The sequence below is a fragment of the Lineus longissimus genome, chromosome 13, assembly GCF_910592395.1.
Source record: "Lineus longissimus chromosome 13, tnLinLong1.2, whole genome shotgun sequence".
NCBI classification, from domain to species: Eukaryota; Metazoa; Nemertea; class Pilidiophora; order Heteronemertea; family Lineidae; genus Lineus; species Lineus longissimus.
Window position 1 is genome coordinate 15,693,049 of NC_088320.1, and position 23,214 is coordinate 15,716,262.

General features: G+C 41.8%; 2 long non-coding RNA genes across 2 annotated transcripts; both read right to left on the reverse strand.

Moving 5' to 3' along the window:
• Nucleotides 1–275: 275 nt before the first annotated feature.
• On the reverse strand, nt 276–7,955 carry LOC135498243 (uncharacterized). The gene is made up of 3 exons (XR_010449031.1): nt 7,836–7,955; nt 2,050–2,110; nt 276–568 (listed from the first exon to the last, which is right to left on the reverse strand). It is a non-coding gene; the product is annotated as an uncharacterized LOC135498243 (long non-coding RNA).
• Nucleotides 7,956–14,716: 6,761 nt separating this feature from the next.
• Nucleotides 14,717–22,177, reverse strand: LOC135498059 (uncharacterized). Its single transcript, XR_010448997.1, has 3 exons — nt 22,071–22,177; nt 16,494–16,554; nt 14,717–15,012 (listed from the first exon to the last, which is right to left on the reverse strand). It is a non-coding gene; the product is annotated as an uncharacterized LOC135498059 (long non-coding RNA).
• Nucleotides 22,178–23,214: the final 1,037 nt, after the last annotated feature.

The following is a 23,214-nucleotide window of genomic DNA, read 5'->3' on the forward strand; positions in this document are numbered from 1 at the left end:
CACACACAACCTCATTGAGGAGTAACTATCAAGAATCGAACCTATGACCAACGCAGCCTTTCATTGCTTTCGAGGAAGAAACGACATTTTTTCTCTCATTTCAAGAATGAAACAGATGCCTTTATTTGCTTTTAGGAAGAAGCGAGAGGTTTTCTCCTATTTCTCGAAGAAACGGCTGCCTTTCATTGCTTTTGAGGATTGACATATGTTGATCCAAGGATTCCGAATACATAAAACTAGGTTTTAAAAGCAAATAAAAACAAATCAGTGCGAACTGGTGTAACTATTTGTGATTTATTTAGTATTGTGGTAATACATCATATTTTGAACTCTTGTGACGCACTCACGTGGATGGAACGAACACTGTACAATATGGCATTCATTGTTCTGCTTGTTTTCTTGCACGTGCCTCTTCCATCACTTCGAATTTGTTGAATAACGATCGTCGAGCTGCTGCGGCATTGCGTGTTTGCGTGTTGGAGAAACAACCAATTGTGCACACATACAGGGCATCCGAAGGTTGGAGCAACCCGATGGCTATCACCAGCGCAACTATGATATAGGCAGTCTGCAAACAATGAAATACATTGTATTATGCGCCGAGTGTGGTGATTCCTTCAAAAGATATGAATAATATATGAATTTAGTTACCAAACATGCCAAATAATACTGTCAGTGCATCCTGTGGTTGTAACTGTCATTAGAAGAAATCTGACTTTGAGGTCTGGTGCAGACACACACACGATGCAGACAAAACATTTACGAAATTGACTGTGGTGTGAGGTGAATTCATAAGACCGCCGCGAGATGATTCCTGTAAGTTTCCCTATCTCACATGTGTGGCTACTGAGCGCTAGTCCGATGTTATGAGGAGATGTCTGAACCACATGAGCTGACAGGTAGTAATGAGCGGTAGTCAAACAGTACGCGCTGTGTGTGGGTTTCAATGATCCACAGGATGATATAAGGCGCTCGGACATCGGGTATATGGCAGACAGACATTAAAGCTGACATGCAGGCATACCTGAAAACGCCTGTCCAACATGTTTCAAACGTCCTCAGATAGACTACCAGTAGGCCGCAGTGGCGCTACCGTATTCTCCAACAGAGCACTGGATGTGGAGCACAGATATGAGCATCAGTTCATATATGTCTTACTATAAATGGCCATTGAGACCTTGAGCGATCATTGTTGGAAATCGAATGCCACCTCATCAGACAGTTCCTCAATACACGCATGGTTTGAATATTAGCAAAGCGGGAAATTGTTTTGCATCTTTATAACTCGAAAAATAGCTACGTGCTCCTATAATCATCACAGGGTGTCATGTTCATCTCCTGATTATGTATCTTATGAATTCACTTTGCCAATATTGTAAAAGGGCAAATTTTTAAAGGCCACTTTGAAACTGAAAATGGTACAGATGGTACAAAAGACGCCATTCTCTCAAGCTTGTACGTGAAATGAAATACTGAAAAATATATTCATTGACAACAACGGCCTCATGGCATAGTTGGTAAGACGGCAAGGATCAAGTGGCGAGAATTCCCAGTTCGAACCCGCTAGAGGAATATTTTCATTTTTCTTTTCACGAGAGCAGTCAAGTAAGATGGGTGTCTATCATTTTTCAAGTGCAGTTGGTCGTTTGGTGGTCGGGCGTTGGTGTTTTCTAACTTGGCCGTTAGGGTTTTTATGCATGCATGTCAGTTTTAATGTAGTGAGATGTCTGCCAGACGTTCACATATTTGGCCGAGTCCTTGCACCTGAAAGGTGCCAAAAAACACTGAATTCAACTGCTCAGGCTGGTCTTACCATGAAAACCCAGAGGAAATAACTAACTGGTCCATATATAGAAATCATGATGATATTGTGTGTACCACCACCTGGCTTCACCATGAAAGCCCAGAGGAAAAACGATGCTCTATTACAGAATCTACGACGATGATCATTGTGTTTACCATGTTCCATACAGAGTTTGTAAAGAGATTTCTAAACTAATTTTTTCATAAATACTGGATTTTTAGAGAAGTGTTTGCCTATGTAGTTACCTTCATGGTGTAGATATGTCTCAGATTGCAGTTACGACAGATAGTAGAATTGTGAGTGGACCTGAAAAAAACGAATTTCATGATTAAGATTGGGCTTGGCAAATTTTAAAGACGACTCACGCTACACCACCGGCGTTAGAAGATCGATGGAGTAATTTGGTATATAGGGGCATTCCCATGCTGCCTGCTGCTCTCTCATATCCCACACTCTACACTGAGTTGACGTTTCCATCACCAAATTCCTATGAACTTGAATAATAAATAATCCGATAACACCACAGTGCAGCGATCGTCTCTAGGGATGAATGCATTATTGTCAATGCGTTGCTCCTTCAACTGTCTCGGACCCGGAGTCTTTTTTAGCCAATCCCGTTTTAAGCATATACACAATAACTCTGTGTATACACTCCAAAAATTAAATAGTAAATCATTTACCATTTGAAGTTGTTAACGATACGTTTACCAATAAGTAGTTAACATAACTATTTTCATAGTTAGAGTAACTACTTGAAATCCAAACAGCATGAATACTTTTTTACCTATTCAAGTAGTAAAATCAGCCAACCAATCAGAATCACTGATTTTGTGAATCAACCACTTGAAGTAGTAAGCTTCGACCAATCAGAATGCGCCCTCAGACAGCAGATGTCCAGCGTCGATCGCCGCCATTTTTAACCCGCTTCAAAAGCCAAACTTCGTTTTCGCTGATCTTTGAAATGGACGTGGAGGAAACGTTGGCCTCATGGGGGATGGGAGAACTAGTTAAAGTGTTCAAGGGTAAGATATAGCTTTTGTAGATATTCTTTTTTACATGTTTCCGATAGCACAAAAGACATTTTTTTGACAATTTTGTATAGGCCTAAGGCAAAAAAGAAAACGCGCACCATTCGAAACCTGTTTTTAGTTCTCTTTTTCCTTCAGTTCTCACAACGCATGCACAGAACATTTTTATCACCAGTTCGATAGGCCTGTAGGCTACTCTATTAATGAAGAATGCACTAAGCTGGAAAAAGAAGAAGTTTGTAGGCGATGTGATAAGTTAAAGACAACTTAAAAAGGCCCGCGAAAGTGCGCGCCCGTCAGCGCTCTTGTGATAATCCAATGCGCGCCATGAAGAAAAGTGTCGCACTAAATTTTATGTGAACATTATTGAAAATTTGTTCCGAAGTATTAGTAGAGCATTCGCGCATTACATGCATTTAATGAGATACTCGTTAGTTTGATTATTCCCGCCGAAAAAGTTGACGCAAGTGTGACATGTGTGAAGTATTTCCGAGAGGGTGCACTCGGATCGAGTTAAAAATCGATGGCGGAAGTCGCCGGAACTGTTGACGTTTTATACTGATCTAAAATGCGATCGATTTCGACCTTATTCTGCCAAATGTTCCTTTTCCAAATACTTGCGAGCAGAAATTGTTGTCTCATTATATAGCAGAGTGTCAAATTCATGCATCTTGCGTGAAATGTCTTGCTGAAAAATGCTTCGGACACAGACGCTTCATTCAGAACAGATGAGATGATGTTAATTCATTCATGATTTGCATGCACTGACCCACCACCAACAGTGTATAGGCTACAATACATGTACATATGTACACTCATGGTCAAAAGTAAATGGACACCAGTTTTTCTTGAATTTCTCAAAAACTAGGCTAAGCAGAAACATTCACCTAACACCGATTGTAGCAAATGATCTTGGCTATTGAATAATGCTAAAATTTTAAAAATCTGTTTAGTTTTGCCTTTGATAGGAGAAATTTGGTAAATGTCTCTTTTTCACTACTTCTTTATTAGCAGGAATTCACCAATAAAAATTACATCCTCATGTTCGACTCATGAAGGCCTTTCATAATATATCCAGTTTTTGAAATAATTCAAACTAGAAATGTGGTTTTTGGCCACTTTTACGGTAATGATTTGGATCATGCTTGACACATCTACGACATGGTCCCTCCTATTGAACAGACCTTTTGAGTGAATGAGTGGGCATTGTGTTTTTCCTGGCAGGGTGGTCAACAGACCTTTTACAAAGGCGGACATTATTATCTAAATTTGAATATTGACAGGCCTATTCAATTATTATTGTGGTGGGTTGTTGATCAATTTGAATGCTTTTAAGAAGTGACTTGTGGTCATTTACCTTTTTGTGTTCATTTTAAATTTGAATCAACATCTAGGCCCCTTCATGTCACTTGAATAATTGTGTTGGGATTCCAAGATTAGTAATCTGACCAGTTAACTAAAATGACAACCATGTAACGCGATTGGTAATAGACCTGACCATAATCGTTGGGCCTGTGCCTAGTCATTGTGAAACAGACAGATCACAATACAAGACAATTGGCATTCATTCACAACCACTACACTTCATTTGGAGTTGACAATGGTTTAATGGGACTACGGGTATGTCAAAGGTGTCTCCAGTGGGGTAAAAATCGTTACCGTAAAAGTGGCCAAAAACCACATTTCTAGTTTGAATTATTTCAAAAACTGGATATATTATGAAAGGCCTTCATGAGTCGAACATGAGGATGTAATTTTTATTGGTGAATTCCTGCTAATAAAGAAGTAGTGAAAAAGAGACATTTACCAAATTTCTCCTATCAAAGGCAAAACTAAACAGATTTTTAAAATTTTAGCATTATTCAATAGCCAAGATCATTTGCTACAATCGGTGTTAGGTGAATGTTTCTGCTTAGCCTAGTTTTTGAGAAATTCAAGAAAAACTGGTGTCCATTTACTTTTGACCATGAGTGTACATGTAGGGCCCTACATGCAATGTAGGGCCATAGCCCTGTTAGTGGTGAAGCCTGGCCACCATAGGCCTAAAGGCTTTGAAATGTCCACATTGAATTCAGTCGAAATCCACTGCCGAGACCAGAAGGCCTACTGGTCTGACTGGTCACTCGTCGTGAGACTGTTCATTCAATCTGGACGTTTTGATCTGGCATTCTGGATGGGTCATTGTCTGAATTGTCTGCAGTCTTATTGATAGTTGTAAGTTTTGCAGTGCAGTTTGCCTGAGACATATGATCATCCAGGACCACCAGTTCCATTCAGTGTTCAGTAGTGTAGCTTATTCAATTCTATGTATTTGGAAAGAGAAGTTCGTTCTGTGGATGCTTTCTTGGATCCTTCCTGTCCTCTACTAAATGTCTTTATGATTATCTACCAACTCTGTATTTTTAACTGGTTATTATCGAATGAAATGGCCGGGTCGAAAATGAGTACTCTTAGATTACATTGAATAACAGTACCTGGTACATCATCGAATTGATATATCGGATCTCAGTAGGGTCTCCGCATGATCCTGTCCTTTTGACAGGGTTCCGGGTATGGATACCTAGCAGCAACACAATGCTTGCCTGCATTAACAAGAGTGGTAGGCCTAGATAGATGGAAATTCTATGATGCATAGGGTGAGGGTTAGGGTCAATTCTATAATTTTGACGAAAGTAGGGGGGAGGGGTCATAATTGGTAGTATTATATAATGATAGTATTGAAAAGTCTCACAACAGGGTGTACCAAGATTAAGTGCTGGTTTTTCAACCATAGGCTATCGATAGTGTGCAGCAGTGGTTGATGAATGATTGTGGTTGATGAATCTTTTTGTTCCAAAATTTGTTTTATTGATTCTAAATTGGCTGCTAGTGCTACAATAAAATTTGCACAGGATGTTGAAAATACTCCAAAAACCGCAAGCCATTCCATTACATGTAGGCCGCTGAGAAGGGGTGGTGCTTTTGGACTACAACGTTTTTTGTGTCCATTTTGTGGGAGTTTTTTTTCTTTTTCTTGTAGAATTGAATCCTGATCAAAGTCAAACCAAGAATATGGAAGCATGTCAGTATTGACTGGCTGGCCTGTTGTCATTAATTACTGGTACTTAGTATACGTAATACCACCAGATTAAGCTTAAAGTATGGCAACCTTCATTTTTGCATGATTTTCAATTCATTTAGGACTACATCTCTTTTCAGATGAAGGCATTGATGAGGAGGCATTTTGTATGTTGGGCGATGGAACAATAAAGGAGCTGATTCCAAAAATTGGTACCAGAACAGAATGAAGTTTACAAGGAAGTACCGCAATCTACTAGTCCCTGCTTTAACTGTCGACGCAATGTACCAGTATACACCATAGGCACGTAATTATAAGCGTTCAATAACTCCCCCGCCCCTCGACTGAAAAACGCACCCTCAATGACAGCACACATAAAACTGTACGAGTGTTGACACTGTTGTCAGTTGGGCTGGAGCCTTTATCGTCATATACCTGTCGACGTCCAGGGATAAGGTAGGTGTTACAAAATATTCCAATGCAATAACTATTTCTGAATTGTATATGGTGCATTGCCACTTGCGATGTCGCAAAGCAAAAGCTTTTGCTGGTCTCGGTTTGGGTGCATAGAAGCATGATAGAGCAAAGGCGTGAACGTGCATTCTCGCAATCGTATTCAGTGGTAAACTACCATATAAGGGTGTAGGTTAAGGTCGGTCCCCGCCGAACGCGAGTTTGCTTGAATCGCAGAACAAACTCGTTTGTCTGGGTTTATTGGCGAGCGGTGGGGTGTAAAATAGCAAAGTCGCATGAATTGCGTGCGTTATTGCAATCGTAATAACATGTGGTGGAAATGTCAATGAATGCAAATGCCTCTGGGCTTTGTCATTCTACGCCCCCTGCAAAAAAACGAACGAAATAAAGCTCTTGCGCGGATTACGACAAAGCATGGAACGCTTTTTCATTTCACGCCATACTGCACTGCCCTAAAACAAATCCAAAATCTCAATACGTAAAAATTAACACATGTATACTAGACCAGTTTACTTCCATCGCCGCAGCAAACAGGAGATCTTAAGCAGTATGTGGTGTGTTTACGAGCGATCAACGAATATAGAGTCAAATGAAGAATTCCGCAAAGCTGAAGAACTTCGAGTGCGCGAACATGAAACTCTATAGTCCTCCCAAAGGATGGATGGTGTTTCGAGCTATTCTCGAAGGTTTGGTTAAACCAGCGATCATACCTCAACCATTCTCCAAAACAGACATACCTTCTCTCCTTGCCTTTGTGATTGACTTTTCACGCATCGTAGAGCGTGGCCAAAAAGTGACCAAAAAATAGGAAGAACAAAGACACTTCTTTTCGACGTATAAAACAACATATAAAACAACATGTCGAATGAGGAATGGAAAGAGCACACATATGGAAAAGAAGATGTTTGTGGCGTCCATAGTAACAGTAGGTTAACACTGATTGGGCAAGGCGTGAGGCGGTGGGTTTTTTTTGCTTTTACGCTGCACCCCAGTGACTTGCACGAAAAGAACCCTAAAATCACATGCGTTGTGAATTTCATCTGAAACAGCGTCAAATATCATTCACCGATGTCAGGAGGCAATAACTGAGGATTAAGATTATTTTGATATATATAGGGCCCCGGTATATTATATGTAGGTAGCATTAGCAAGGTCGCAATCAGTAACCTCTCCAAAGGTTACGGGTATAAACTCAAATGGAGGCGGTTAAATGCTGATTTTGTGCCTAACATAATCGCATTCTTGACTGTTTGCGCCACAATCACGGCATTGTGGATGTGATGATTTTTAAACCAATTCGGCAATGTAAACCGATTTTGAAGTGGGCGGCCAACCACACCACGACGTACACGTTTGTTACCCTTTTAAGAGAAATGGATTTATGGCGACAACTTGGTCAGGGAGAACCACCCTCCTTCGTGGTTACCCTCTGCTGATGTCAATGAGATAATATTTGGCAGAATTCACTTACCTTTTGAAGAAATGCTACTGCACTACGCTTGGAGTCCAACGACTGAAATGGTTGTTGGTTCGGGCAAGGTTTAATATTTGTAGCCAGGTCTAGTAGGGCTTATTCTGGATGTGCGTTGGGTTGTTGATCACAAAGCTCTCATGAATGCTTGGAAATTCTGCTTCGTCACTGCACTGTCTGCAAAATTCCATTGACCCTCGACTTCAACTTCAACCTGTTACTCTTACTCACTTGATATTCTTCAAGTGGTAAGGATAGGTATGCATCTAGATGACAGGGCCCGGTGTGCAAGGGATAGTAGTCCTAGGGCTGATAGTCCGTGTAACAATAGCCCGCATTGCTAAATGTTTTGGTTAGGGTTAGCGGTACAATAGATCATGCTGCTTAATTGGTCAAATACAATGCTACCGGACTATGACTCCAGGGGGACTATATCCGCTGTCACACCGGATTTGAGAAGCCAGGATTTGTATTCTGGATGAACTGGCATGGATTTAGGACTAGAATTCCTCACATGCATTTGTGATGGACTCTATGATTTAGAATAGCATAATGCACGCCTCTGGAATTTTATCCTTAATCTCTTTAAGGATCCTAGGGTTCATTTCGTCAACCGGGATTCTTGTCTGGTTTATTCAAGTTCGTAAGTCTTGCTTACTTCCTCTACCTTGAAAACTATATCATTAATTTCCCCCAGGTTGTGCGGTTTGGACATTGGCATGTTGGACAATTCTTCCTTCGTGAAAACACGATTATGCGTTTTTAATCTCTTAGGTCCAGAGGAGATTCACCAAATTAATAACAGGAATGAGTGATCTAACATACTCAGTGAAAGGCTAGAGTCACTAGATCTCTTCAGCCTCAGACATAGGTGAGAGGTGATTTGATAAGCTTGTTCCAAATATTACATGAAACGGATTTGGCGAACTATCTGTGTGGCGGCGACGCATTACTCTCCATATATAGGATCATGAATTTAAAGACAGACGACGTATCTGTACTCTGATATTTCCTTTAATTAATCATGCATTGCGTGAAAGATATTGTAAAACATCAGCACCTTCAGGGTAGGGTTCATATCATTCAGCGGTTTCACAACGCAGCTAGACTCCCTGACCGGGGCAATCCATTGCGTCATCATAATTTGGTCTCCTTATGGACTGCCACAAAAAGCGGGAATTCGTGCAACTGGACGATTAGCCAATGGACATTGCTTTAACGAAACTGTATGTGCATTTTCTGTCACCGAATCAGAATATTCGACGTATACCGCTCTGGCATTAATAGCGTAGCTGATATTTATACACTTCTTTCCCATACTGCATATCTCCCATGGTTTAGATGGTACACGCACGCACAGCGCTGTATCGTTAGTTGACCTACAATGTACCTGTGAATAAACATCAAACAACACGATTCATGGAGTATGAAGATGACAAATCGCTGTTGGCTCTAACACGTGAACAGGGTATCAATCTCTTTGTTCCAAAAACATTAACATAAAAGGACAAAAGGTTTCAAAATCAATAAGAAAATATGAAGCGGACGGAAGAAAGAACAGATGACAAGGACCTAATATGTCCATAACATCTCTGAAGCAAGGCCTATACTTCATGACTTTGCCAGGCCAATATATTTGTACTACATGCACATGTACATTGTATCTTTTATCCAGGCTTCAGAATTATGTATGTCTGAAGTCTAGCTTGTGTCTGCATGCGATTTGATATCATATTTACGAAATTCGGTTGATTTGTCGTGAAACCGGTTGCGCATTTTAGAGAACCCACTGCGGTCATAGGCTTTCATACTTTCAGAGATGCAGTTTCAAAGTTGAGTTGGTGTCTTTCAGAGTTGAAACTGTTTCAGAGTTGATCCGTAACAGACGTAGGCCTATCAAGGGCGGAGTGCCCCAACCCAAAGGAGATTCCTTGTAGAAGATGTCCCTGGTCGATATCACAATTACAGGGATAGTCTCCTCTGAGGGGGCAGGCCAAAGGAGAATCCTTCTAGAAGATGTCCATGTTCGTCATTGCAGTTGCATAGATAGTTTCCTCTATGGGGGCAGGCCTGGTAGAACCCACACCGTGGATGACATGGCATGCAGTAGGCCTATCAAGGGCGGAGTGCCCCAACCCAAAGGAGAATCCTTCTAGAAGATGTCCATGTTCGTCATTGCAGTTGCATAGATAGTCTCCTCTATGGGGGCAGGCCTGGTAGAACCCACACCGTGGATGACATGGCATGCAGTAGGCCTATCAAGGGCGGAGTGCCCCAACCCAAAGGAGAATCCTTCTAGAAGATGTCCATGTTCGTCATTGCAGTTGCATAGATAGTCTCCTCTATGGGGGCAGGCCTGGTAGAACCCACACCGTGGATGACATGGCATGCAGTAGGCCTATCAAGGGCGGAGTGCCCCAACCCAAAGGAGAATCCTTCTAGAAGATGTCCCTGTTCGTCATTGCAGTTGCATAGATAGTCTCCTCTGAGGGGGTAGGCCTGGTAGAACCTATCCTGGTTGAGATGACATGTAGTAGACCTATCAAGAGCAGTGCCTCATCCCAAGAGAGAATCCAGACGGAGGAAAGAACAGATGACAATGACCTAATATGTCCATAACATCTCTGAAGCAAGGCCTATACTTCATGACTTTGCCAGGCCAATATATATGTACTACATGCACATGTACATTGTGTCTTTTATCCAGGCTTCAGAATTATGTATGTCTGAAGTCTAGCTTGTGTCTGCATGCGATTTGATATCATATTTACGGAATTCGGTTGATTTGTCGTGAAACCGGTAGCGCATTTTAGAGACCCCACTGCGGTCTTAGGCTAACTAATCATCAAAAGAAACCAAGGTGATCATTAATAAAATTATTCCAACCACAGGTAGCATCATTGTCGAACAAACCGTCCCGGGTATACCACAATCTCCACTCAACCCTACCCGGGTGACCCGGTATAACGCAACCTCCTAACAACATATCACGGACCAACCCGGTATAATGCAAACTTCATCCAACCCTACCCGGGCCGCTACCACCACCCACATCGAAGAAACCAGAAACCAGCGGCTCATGTGGTTTGTGTGGGGGACCGTATCCTCACCGCAACGAATGTCCGGCCAAAGGGAAAGAGTGTGGGGAGTGTGGACGCCTCAATCACTTCGCCAAGGTTTGCCGTAGCTCACAGACCCGTGGAGCTCAATCATCCAGCAGTCACAATCGAAGCCGTGAACCTTGGAGAGGAAAACGAAACCAACGCACGACACATATCGCCAGATCGCTCGAAGACACAGCCGACGACAACGAAGCATCAACCATCACTAATGTTGGTATTGATGAAGAGGGATACATATCCGCCTCAATATCGGACAAGCCAATATTCGATGTAACAATTTGAGGCAGTAAGACAACCATCATGGCCGATTCAGGAGCTACCGTTAATATCCTAAACCACGAGGATTACCGCCAACTCGCCAAACCGCCGTGACCAGTGCACATCCAAGGAAACTTTATGTGTTGTATCTCCCAGTGGGTCACTACTCAGCTGGAAAACGTCACAGAAATAGGCGCCTAATTCAAGTGGCCAACACCGTCGAAAAACCCAAAGATATCGTCTTGGACACTTCGATACCAGATTCGTAAATGACTTTCAGATTGTCATAAATGAATCGATGGGAGCCTGCAAAGGTGAGATGGTCAACATTCACGTGACCCCTCTGTGAAGCCGATAGCTCAACCGCACCGCAGGGTACCATTTTATGTACGCAAGAAAGTGGAAGTTAAAGTCCATGATCTTGAGGATTTCGATATATGCGAACCAGCAGAAGGCCCAACACCGTGGGTCTCGCCGATCGTTGTTGTACCAAAACCGCGAAATCCTGATGAAATTCGCATGTGTGTGGATATGCGTGCCGTAAAGAAAGCAATCATCAGAGAACGACACGTTATCCCAACCACCGAGGACATAATCCCCGATCTAAATGGATGCAAAGTCTTTAGCAAACCAGACTTGAAGCAAGAATACCATCAAATCCTATTTCATCCAGATTCACGTCATCTCACAACTTTCTCGACCCATATTGGACTATATCGCTACAAAAGATTGAACTTTGGAATGTCTTGCTCAGCCGAAATATTTCAAAAGAAAATTGCTGATGTAATCCGTGGCATACCCGGTGTATGGAACATCAGTGATGACATCTACATTGGAGGTGTGGATACCAGCAAGCATGACCACCGTCTCAAACCTGTCCTTCAGAGATTAGCTGAAAACAATCTGACTGTCAATCTCCCAAAATGTGAATTTCGTGAACACGAGATGATCTTCTTTGGTCATAAGTTCAGTGGGGACGGAATCTCGCCTGATCCCAAGAAAGTCGCTGACTTGCAGGCCATATCTGTGCCCGCCAACGTCACGCAGTCTTCACAGCTCTGCCGCTTTCTGTGCTAGATTTATCAAGGACTTCGCACTGATAACCAGACCACTGCGCCGTCTCACCTGCAAGGACCAAGAATGGAAATGGGGGGAAGAGGAGAACAATTCGTTTCTATCCCTCAAAGCTGGCCTGTCATCCAAGACCACCCTTGGATACGTTGATCCAAACAAGCCAACTGTTATTCACACTGATGGTAGTCCAGTAGGACTAGGTGCAGTTCTCTTCCAAACCGAGAAGGACAATTCGAAAACGCCATTGCACTATGCAAGCTACCCGTTGACCACCACCGAGGAACGTTACCCACAGATTGATCGTGAGGCCCTATCAATCTATTGGGTTATCAAACGCTTTCATATCTATGTCTACGGCAAAACGTTCAAAGTAATCACTTATCACTTGCCGTTAGTGACATTGTTCAACAACCCATCATCGCAGCCATCAGCGAGGGTCGAACGCTGGATCATGGAGCTCCAGCGATACCGTTTCACCGTCGAATACCAACCTGGGATGGATAATCCAGTTTGGTTTCCACTCATGGACAATATGGTCGAAAACCGCATCAAATCATGCCTACCGTGTCAGATCACAACTCCCATTACCGCAAAGGAACCGCTCAAAATGACTGTACTACCAAGTAAGCCATTCGAAGATACTAGCATAGACTTTGCTCACATTGAAAATGAGACTGTTTTGCTTGTGATTGATGACTATTCACGTTTTCCGTTTGTGAAACCTGTTACCAGCACGTCTGTACATGCAGTCATACCGAAGCTTGATAAAATCTTTGCAACGTTTGGAATCCCGGACACTGTCAAATCGGACAACGGCCCACCATTCAACTGGGAAGACGTTAAACAAGTTTTCCATGACTCTGGGTTTTCATCACCGCAAAGTCACTCAACCATGCTTTATATACAATAATAATCCTTATAATAATCTACCCTACGCGATCTATGAGTCATCAGAATGCACGTCATTATGTTATTGTTGTTTATGTTATGTGGTAATATTCTATATTGTTTTTAATCGTTCGACAACTTTCTTGGCTTTGATCAGTAGAGAAATACGGAGGTTTCTCTGAGCTCTAGGCAGAATCATCACGAGAGTCTACCTGAATGCTGAAAGAAGCAGTTGAATGTTTCACGCCTTCACGTTTCACGACTTCCCGTTTCAAAATTTCAAGTTTCAGGACTTCACGTTCACGACTCTTCAAGTTACAAGACTTCAAGCCGGTGGAACTTCTGCCCGAAGTTCAGAGCCTTCACGCATCTACTGATCAGGCCAAGCCAAATAAACACGTCTATTGTCGCCATCGAAACCCTGATTCAGGAGATTTCTGGGGAAATAGAGCCTCTGTTGACAAGCAAGACTCATTTCGCTTTCTTGCCTGGTTTAAGATTCAGCATCGGGACGCTCAGTGTCACTGAGAGATTGGCAACGCAACAGTCGAGTATAGTGGTTGCAAAAAGATTGGTAGATTTATAAGATCTTTTATAACTTATAGTATGATGGCGTCGCTCTCAATGGAAACCTTGAGGAAGACTAGTTATTCTCGGATCTCGTTACTCCACGAAGACAGCAGGAATCCCATTATTGACAACTAAGATGATGCTGTCAAGCCAAAGTTGCCGTTGCTGGAAGTAACATGATGCAGCTTTACTACACTTGAGGATAGGATAGAGAAAAACAACTGCAGAGAAAGGCTGAACACTTCTTGAAACGGCTTAACGAACCAGCACCAGTAGCCCACCAGACCTCCCACCAGCAGAGACCGGCATGGATGTCAACAGTGACAGGCAAAAAGTTGCCAGACTGACCCAGAGGAAGTGGCTTGGTATCCTGTGTCACATAGTGGGACCACAGCCGACTCACTATCTGCTCTATGAGAGAATTGCTCTGGTTGCGAGACTGTCCCGTAGGATTACGGCTTGGTATCCTGTGTCTAACGGCGGAACCACAGTCGACTCACTGGCCCAGAGGATTGTGGCGTGGTATCCTGTGTCTAACGGCGGAACCACAGTCGACTCACTGGCCCAGAGGATTGTGGCGTGGTATCCTGTGTCACACGGCGGAACCACAGTCGACTCACTATCTGCTCTATGAGAGAACTGCTCTGGTTGCGAGACTGGCCCAGAGGATTGCGACCTTTTGGCCATGGCACTACACACACAACCTCATTGAGGAGTAACTATCAAGAATCGAACCTATGACCAACGCAGCCTTTCATTGCTTTCGAGGAAGAAACGACATTTTTTCTCTCATTTCAAGAATGAAACAGATGCCTTTATTTGCTTTTAGGAAGAAGCGAGAGGTTTTCCCCTATTTCTCGAAGAAACGGCTGCCTTTCATTGCTTTTGAGGATTGACATATGTTGATCCAAGGATTCCGAATACATAAAACTAGGTTTTAAAAGCAAATAAAAACAAATCAGTGCGAACTGGTGTAACTATTTGTGATTTATTTAGTATTGTGGTAATACATCATATTTTGAACTCTTGTGACGCACTCACGTGGATGGAACGAACACTGTACAATATGGCATTCATTGTTCTGCTTGTTTTCTTGCACGTGCCTCTTCCATCACTTCGAATTTGTTGAATAACGATCGTCGAGCTACTGCGGCATTGCGTTTTTGCGTGTTGGAGCCACAACTAATCATGCACCCGGCATACAGGGCATCCGAAGGTTGGAGCAACCCGATGGCTATCACCAGCGCAACTATGATATAGGCAGTCTGCAAACAATGAAATACATTGTATTATGCGCCGAGTGTGGTGATTCCTTCAAAAGATATGAATAATATATGAATTTAGTTACCAAACATGCCAAATAATACTGTCAGTGCATCCTGTGGTTGTAACTGTCATTAGAAGAAATCTGACTTAGAGGTCTGGTGCAGAGCCACACACGATGCAGACAAAACATTTACGAAATTGACTACGGTGTGAGGTGAATTCATAAGACCGCCGCGAGATGATTTCTGTAAGTTTCCCTATCTCACATGTGTGGCTACTGAGCGCTAGTCCGATGTTATGAGGAGATGTCTGAACCACATGAGCTGACAGGTAGTAATAAGCGGTAGTCAAACAGTACGCGATGTGTGTGGGTTTCAATGATCCACAGGATGATACAAGGCGCTCGGACATCGGGTATATGGCAGACAGGCATTATGCTGACATGCAGGCATACCTGAAAACGCCTGTCCAACATGTTTCAAACGTCCTCAGATAGACTACCAGTAGGCCGCAGTGGCGCTACCGTATTCTCCAACAGAGCACTGGATGTGGAGCACAGATATGAGCATCAGTTCATATATGTCTTACTATAAATGGCCATTGAGACCTTGAGCGATCATTGTTGGAAATCGAATGCCACCTCATCAGACAGTTCCTCAATACACGCATGGTTTGAATATTAGCAAAGCGGGAAATTGTTTTGCATCTTTATAACTCGAAAAATAGCTACGTGCTCCTATAATCATCACAGGGTGTCATGTTCATCTCCCGATTATGTATCTTATGAATTCACTTTGCCAATATTGTAAATGGGCAAATTTTTAAAGGCCACTTTGAAACTGAAAATGGTACAGATGGTACAAAAGACGCCATTCTCTCAAGCTTGTACGTGAAATGAAATACTGAAAAATATATTCATTGACAACAACGGCCTCATGGCATAGTTGGTAAGACGGCAAGGATCAAGTGGCGAGAATTCCCAGTTCGAACCCGCTAGAGGAATATTTTTCATTTTTCTTTTCACGAGAGCAGTCAAGTAAGATGGGTGTCTATCATTTTTCAAGTGCAGTTGGTCGTTTGGTGGTCGGGCGTTGGTGTTTTCTAACTTGGCCGTTAGGGTTTTTATGCATGCATGTCAGTTTTAATGTAGTGAGATGTCTGCCATACGTTCACATATTTGGCCGAGTCCTTGCACCTGAAAGGTGCCAAAAAACACTGAATTCAACTGCTCAGGCTGGTCTTACCATGAAAACCCAGAGGAAATAACTAACTGGTCCATATATAGAAATCATGATGATATTGTGTGTACCACCACCTGGCTTCTCCATGAAAGCCCAGAGGAAAAACGATGCTCTATTACAGAATCTACGACGATGATCATTGTGTTTACCATGTTCCATACAGAGTTTGTAAAGAGATTTCTAAACTAATTTTTTCATAAATACTGGATTTTTAGAGAAGTGTTTGCCTCTGTAGTTACCTTCATGGTGTAGATATGTCTCAGATTGCAGTTACGACAGATAGTAGAATTGTGAGTGGACCTGAAAAAAACGAATTTCATGATTAAGATTGGGCTTGGCAAATTTTAAAGACGACTCATGCTACACCACCGGCGTTAGAAGATCGATGGAGTTATTTGGTATATAGGGGCATTCCCATGCTGCCTGCTGCTCTCTCATATCCCACACTCTACACTGAGTTGACGTTTCCATCACCATATTCCTATGAACTTGAAATATAAATAATCCGATAACACCACAGTGCAGCGATCGTCTCTAGGGATGAATGCATTATTGTCAATGCGTTGCTCCTTCAACTGTCTCGGACCCGGAGTCTTTTTAGCCAATCCCGTTTTAAGCATTTACACAATAACTCTGTGTATACACTCCAAAAATTAAATAGTAAATCATTTACCATTTGAAGTTGTTAACGATACGTTTACCAATAAGTAGTTAACATAACTATTTTCATAGTTAGAGTAACTACTTGAAATCCAAACAGCATGAATACTTTTTTACCTATTCAAGTAGTAAAATCAGCCAACCAATCAGAATCACTGATTTTGTGAATTAACCACTTGAAGTAGTAAGCTTCGACCAATCAGAATGCGCCCTCAGACAGCAGATGTCCAGCGTCGATCGCCGCCATTTTTAACCCGCTTCAAAAGCCAAACTTCGTTTTCGCTGATCTTTGAAATGGACGTGGAGGAAACGTTGGCCTCATGGGGGATGGGAGAACTAGTTAAAGTGTTCAAGGGTAAGATATAGCTTTTGTAGATATTCTTTTTTACATGTTTCCGATAGCACAAAAGACATTTCTTTGACAATTTTGTATAGGCCTAAGGCAAAAAAGAAAACGCGCACCATTCGAAACCTGTTTTTAGTTCTCTTTTTCCTTCAGTTCTCACAACGCATGCACAGAACATTTTTATCACCAGTTCGATAGGCCTGTAGGCTACTCTATTAATGAAGAATGCACTAAACTGGAAAAACAAGAAGTTTGTAGGCGATGTGATAAGTTAAAGACAACTTAAAAAGGCCCGCGAAAGTGCGCGCCCGTCAGCGCTCTTGTGATAATCCGATGCCCGCCATGAAGAAAAGTGTCGCACTAAATTTTATGTGAACATTATTGAAAATTTGTTCCGAAGTATTAGTAGAGCATTCGCGCATTACATGCATTTAATGAGATACTCGTTAGTTTGATTATTCCCGCCGAAAAGAGTTGACGCAAGTGTGACATGTGTGAAGTATTTCCGAGAGGGTGCACTCGGATCGAGTTAAAAATCGATGGCGGAAGTCGCCGGAACTGTTGGCGTTTTATACTGATCTAAAATGCGATCGATTTCGACCTTATTCTGCCAAATGTTCCTTTTCCAAATACTTGCGAGCAGAAAGTGTTGTCTCATTATATAGCAGAGTGTCAAATTCATGCATCTTGCGTGAAATGTCTTGCTGAAAAATGCTTCGGACACAGACGCTTCATTCAGAACATATGAGATGATGTTAATTCATTCATGATTTGCATGCACTGACCCACCACCAACAGTGTATAGGCTACAATACATGTACATATGTACACTCATGGTCAAAAGTAAATGGACACCAGTTTTTCTTGAATTTCTCAAAAACTAGGCTAAGCAGAAACATTCACCTAACACCGATTGTAGCAAATGATCTTGGCTATTGAATAATGCTAAAATTTTAAAAATCTGTTTATTTTTGCCTTTGATAGGAGAAATTTGGTAAATGTCTCTTTTTCACTACTTCTTTATTAGCAGGAATTCACCAATAAAAATTACATCCTCATGTTCGACTCATGAAGGCCTTTCATAATATATCCAGTTTTTGAAATAATTCAAACTAGAAATGTGGTTTTTGGCCACTTTTACGGTAATGATTTGGATCATGCTTGACACATCTACGACATGGTCCCTCCTATTGAACAGACCTTTTGAGTGAATGAGTGGGCATTGTGTTTTTCCTGGCAGGGTGGTCAACAGACCTTTTACAAAGGTGGACATTATTATCTAAATTTGAATATTGACAGGCCTATTCAATTATTATTGTGGTGGGTTGTTGATCAATTTGAATGCTTTAAAGAAGTGACTTGTGGTCATTTACCTTTTTGTGTTCATTTTAAATTTGAATCAACATCTAGGCCACTTCATGTCACTTGAATAATTGTGTTGGGATTCCAAGATTAGTAATCTGACCAGTTAACTAAAATGACAACCATGTAACGCGATTGGTAATAGACCTGACCATAATCGTTGGGCCTGTGCCTAGTCATTGTGAAACAGACAGATCACAATACAAGACAATTGGCATTCATTCACAACCACTACACTTCATTTGGAGTTGACAATGGTTTAATGGGACTACGGGTATGTCAAAGGTGTCTCCAGTGGGGTAAAAATCGTTACCGTAAAAGTGGCCAAAAACCACATTTCTAGTTTGAATTATTTCAAAAACTGGATATATTATGAAAGGCCTTCATGAGTCGAACATGAGGATGTAATTTTTATTGGTGAATTCCTGCTAATATAAAAGAAGTAGTGAAAAAGAGACATTTACCAAATTTCTCCTATCAAAGGCAAAACTAAACAGATTTTTAAAATTTTAGCATTATTCAATAGCCAAGATCATTTGCTACAATCGGTGTTAGGTGAATGTTTCTGCTTAGCCTAGTTTTTGAGAAATTCAAGAAAAACTGGTGTCCATTTACTTTTGACCATGAGTGTACATGTAGGGCCCTACATGCAATGTAGGGCCATAGCCCTGTTAGTGGTGAAGCCTGGCCACCATAGGCCTAAAGGCTTTGAAATGTCCACATTGAATTCAGTCGAAATCCACTGCCGAGACCAGAAGGCCTACTGGTCTGACTGGTCACTCGTCGTGAGACTGTTCATTCAATCTGGACGTTTTGATCTGGCATTCTGGATGGGTCATTGTCTGAATTGTCTGCAGTCTTATTGATAGTTGTAAGTTTTGCAGTGCAGTTTGCCTGAGACATATGATCATCCAGGACCACCAGTTCCATTCAGTGTTCAGTAGTGTAGCTTATTCAATTCTATGTATTTGGAAAGAGAAGTCCGTTCTGTGGATGCTTTCTTGGATCCTTCCTGTCCTCCTGTACTCTTAGATTACATTGAATAACAGTACCTGGTACATCATCGAATTGATATATCGGATCTCAGTAGGGTCTCCGCATGATCCTTTCCTTTTGACAGGGTTCCGGGTATGGATACCTAGCAGTAACACAATGCTTGCCTGCATTAACAAGAGTGGTAGGCCTAGATAGATGGAAATTCTATAATGCATAGGGTTAGGGTTAGGGTTAATTCTATAATTTTGACGAAAGTAGGGGGGAGGGGTCATAATTGGTAGTATTATATAATGATAGTATTGAAAAGTCTCACAACAGGGTGTACCAAGATTAAGTGCTGGTTTTTCAACCATAGGCTATCGATAGTGTGCAGCAGTGGTTGATGCATGATTGTGGTTGATGAATCTTTTTGTTCCAAAATTTGTTTTATTGATTCTAAATTGGCTGCTAGTGCTACAATAAAATTTGCACAGGATGTTGAAAATACTCCAAAAACCGCAAACCATTCCATTACATGTAGGCCGCTGAGAAGGGGTGGTGCTTTTGGACTACAACGTTTTTTGTGTCCATTTTGTGGGAGTTGAGGTTCTTTTTCTTTTTCTTGTAGAATTGAATCCTGATCAAAGTCAAACCAAGAATATGGAAGCATGTCAGTATTGACTGGCTGGCCTGTTGTCATTAATTACTGGTACTTAGTATACGTAATACCACCAGATTAAGCTTAAAGTATGGCAACTTTCATTTTTGCATGATTTTCATTTCATTTAGGACTACATCTCTTTTCAGATGAAGGCATTAATGAGGAGGCATTTTGTATGTTGGACGATGGAACAATAAAGGAGCTGATTCCAAAAATTGGTACCAGAACAGAATGAAGTTTACAAGGAAGTACCGCAATCTACTAGTCCCTGCTTTAACTGTCGACGCAATGTACCAGTATACACCATAGGCACGTAATTATAAGAGTTCAATAACTCCCCCGCCCCTCGACTGAAAAACGCACCCTCAATGACAGCACACATAAAACTGTACGAGTGTTGACACTGTTGTCAGTTGGGCTGGAGCCTTTATCGTCATATACCTGTCGACGTCCAGGGATAAGGTAGGTGTTACAAAATATTCCAATGCAATAACTATTTCTGACATGTCTGAATTGTATATGGTGCATTGCCACTTGCGATGTCGCAAAGCAAAAGCTTTTGCTGGTCTCGGTTTGGGTGCATAGAAGCATGATAGAGCAAAGGCGTGAACGTGCATTCTCGCAATCGTATTCAGTGGTAAACTACCATATAAGGGTGTAGGTTAAGGTCGGTTCCTGCCGAACGCGAGTTTGCTTGAATCGCAGAACAAACTCGTTTGTCTGGGTGTATTGGCGAGCGGTGGGGTGTAAAATAGCAAAGTCGCATGAATTGCGTACGTTATTGCAATCGTAATAACATGTGGTGGAAATATCAATGAATGCAAATGCCTCTGGGCTTGGTCATTCTACGCCCCCTGCAAAAAAACGAACGAAATAAAGCTCTTGCGCGGATTACGACAAAGCATGGAACGCTTTTTCATTTCACGCCATACTGCACTGCCCTAAAACAAATCCAAAATCTCAATAGGTAAAAATTAACACATGTATACTAGACCAGTTTACTTCCATCGCCGCAGCAAACAGGAGATCTTAAGCAGTATGTGGTGTGTTTACGAGCGATCAACGAATATAGAGTCAAATGAAGAATTCCGCAAAGCTGAAGAACTTCGAGTGCGCGAACATGAAACTCTATAGTCCTCCCAAAGGATGGATGGTGTTTCGAGCTATTCTCGAAGGTTTGGTTAAACCAGCGATCATACCTCAACCATTCTCCAAAACAGACATACCTTCTCTCCTTGCCTTTGTGATTGACTTTTCACGCATCGTAGAGCGTGGCCAAAAAGTGACCAAAAAATAGGAAGAACAAAGACACTTCTTTTCGACGTATAAAACAACATATAAAACAACATGTCGAATGAGGAATGGAAAGAGCACACATATGGAAAAGAAGATGTTTGTGGCGTCCATAGTAACAGTAGGTTAACACTGATTGGGCAAGGCGTGAGGCGGTGAGTTTTTTTTGCTTTTACGCTGCACCCCAGTGACTTGCACGAAAACAACCCTAAAATCACATGCGTTGTGAATTTCATTTGAAACAGCGTCAAATATCATCACCGATGTCAGGAGGCAATAACTGAGGATTAAGATTATTTTGATATATATAGGGCCCCGGTATATATGTAGGTAGCATTAGCAAGGTCGCAATCAGTAACCTCTCCAAAGGTAACGGGTATAAACTCAAATGGAGGCGGTTAAATGCTGATTTTGTGCCTAACATAATCGCATTCTTGACTGTTTGCGCCACAATCACGGCATTGTGGATGTGATGATTTTTAAACCAATTCGGCAATGTAAACCGCAGAATTCACTTACCTTTTGAAGAAATGCTACTGCACTACGCTTGGAGTCCAACGACTGAAATGGTTGTTGGTTCGGGCAAGGTTTAATATTTGTAGCCAGGTCTAGTAGGGCTTATTCTGGATGTGTGTCGGGTTATTGATCACAAAGCTCTCATGAATGCTTGGAAATTCTGCAAAAATTCCATTGACCCTCGACTTCAACTTCAACCTGTCACTCTTACTCACTTGATATTCTTCAAGTGGTAAGGATAGGTATGCATCTAGATGACAGGGCCCGGTGTGCAAGGGATAGTAGTCCTAGGGCTGATAGTCCGTGTAACAATAGCCCGCATTGCTAAATGTTTTGGTTAGGGTTAGCGGTACAATAGATCATGCTGCTTAATTGGTCAAATACAATGCTACCGGACTATGACTCCAGGGGGACTATATCCGCTGTCACACCGGATTTGAGAAGCCAGGATTTGTATTCTGGATGAACTGGCATGGATTTAGGACTAGAATTCCTCACATGCATTTGTGATGGACTCTATGATTTAGAATAGCATAATGCACGCCTCTGGAATTTTATCCTTTATCTCTTTAAGGATCCTAGGGTTCATTTCGTCAACCGGGATTCTTGTCTGGTTTATTCAAGTTCGTAAGTCTTGCTTACTTCCTCTACCTTGAAAACTATATCATTAATTTCCCCCAGGTTGTGCGGTTTGGACATTGTCATGTTGGACAATTCTTCCTTCGTGAAAACACGATTATGCGTTTTTAATCTCTTAGGTCCAGAGGAGATTCACCAAATTAATAACAGGAATAAGTGATCTAACATACTCAGTGAAAGGCTAGAGTCACTAGATCTCGTCAGCCTCAGACATAGGAGAGAGGTGATTTGATAAGCTTGTTCCAAATATTACATGAAACGGATTTGGCGAACTATCTGTGTGGCGGCGACGCATCACTCTCTGTATATAGGATCATGAATTTAAAGACAGACGACGTATCTGTACTCTGATATTTCCTTTAATTAATCATGCATTGCGTGAAAGATATTGTAAAACATCAGCACCTTCAGGGTAGGGTTCATATCATTCAGCGGTTTCACAACGCAGCTAGACTCCCTGACCGGGGCAATCCATTGCGTCATCATAATTTGGTCTCCTATGGACTGC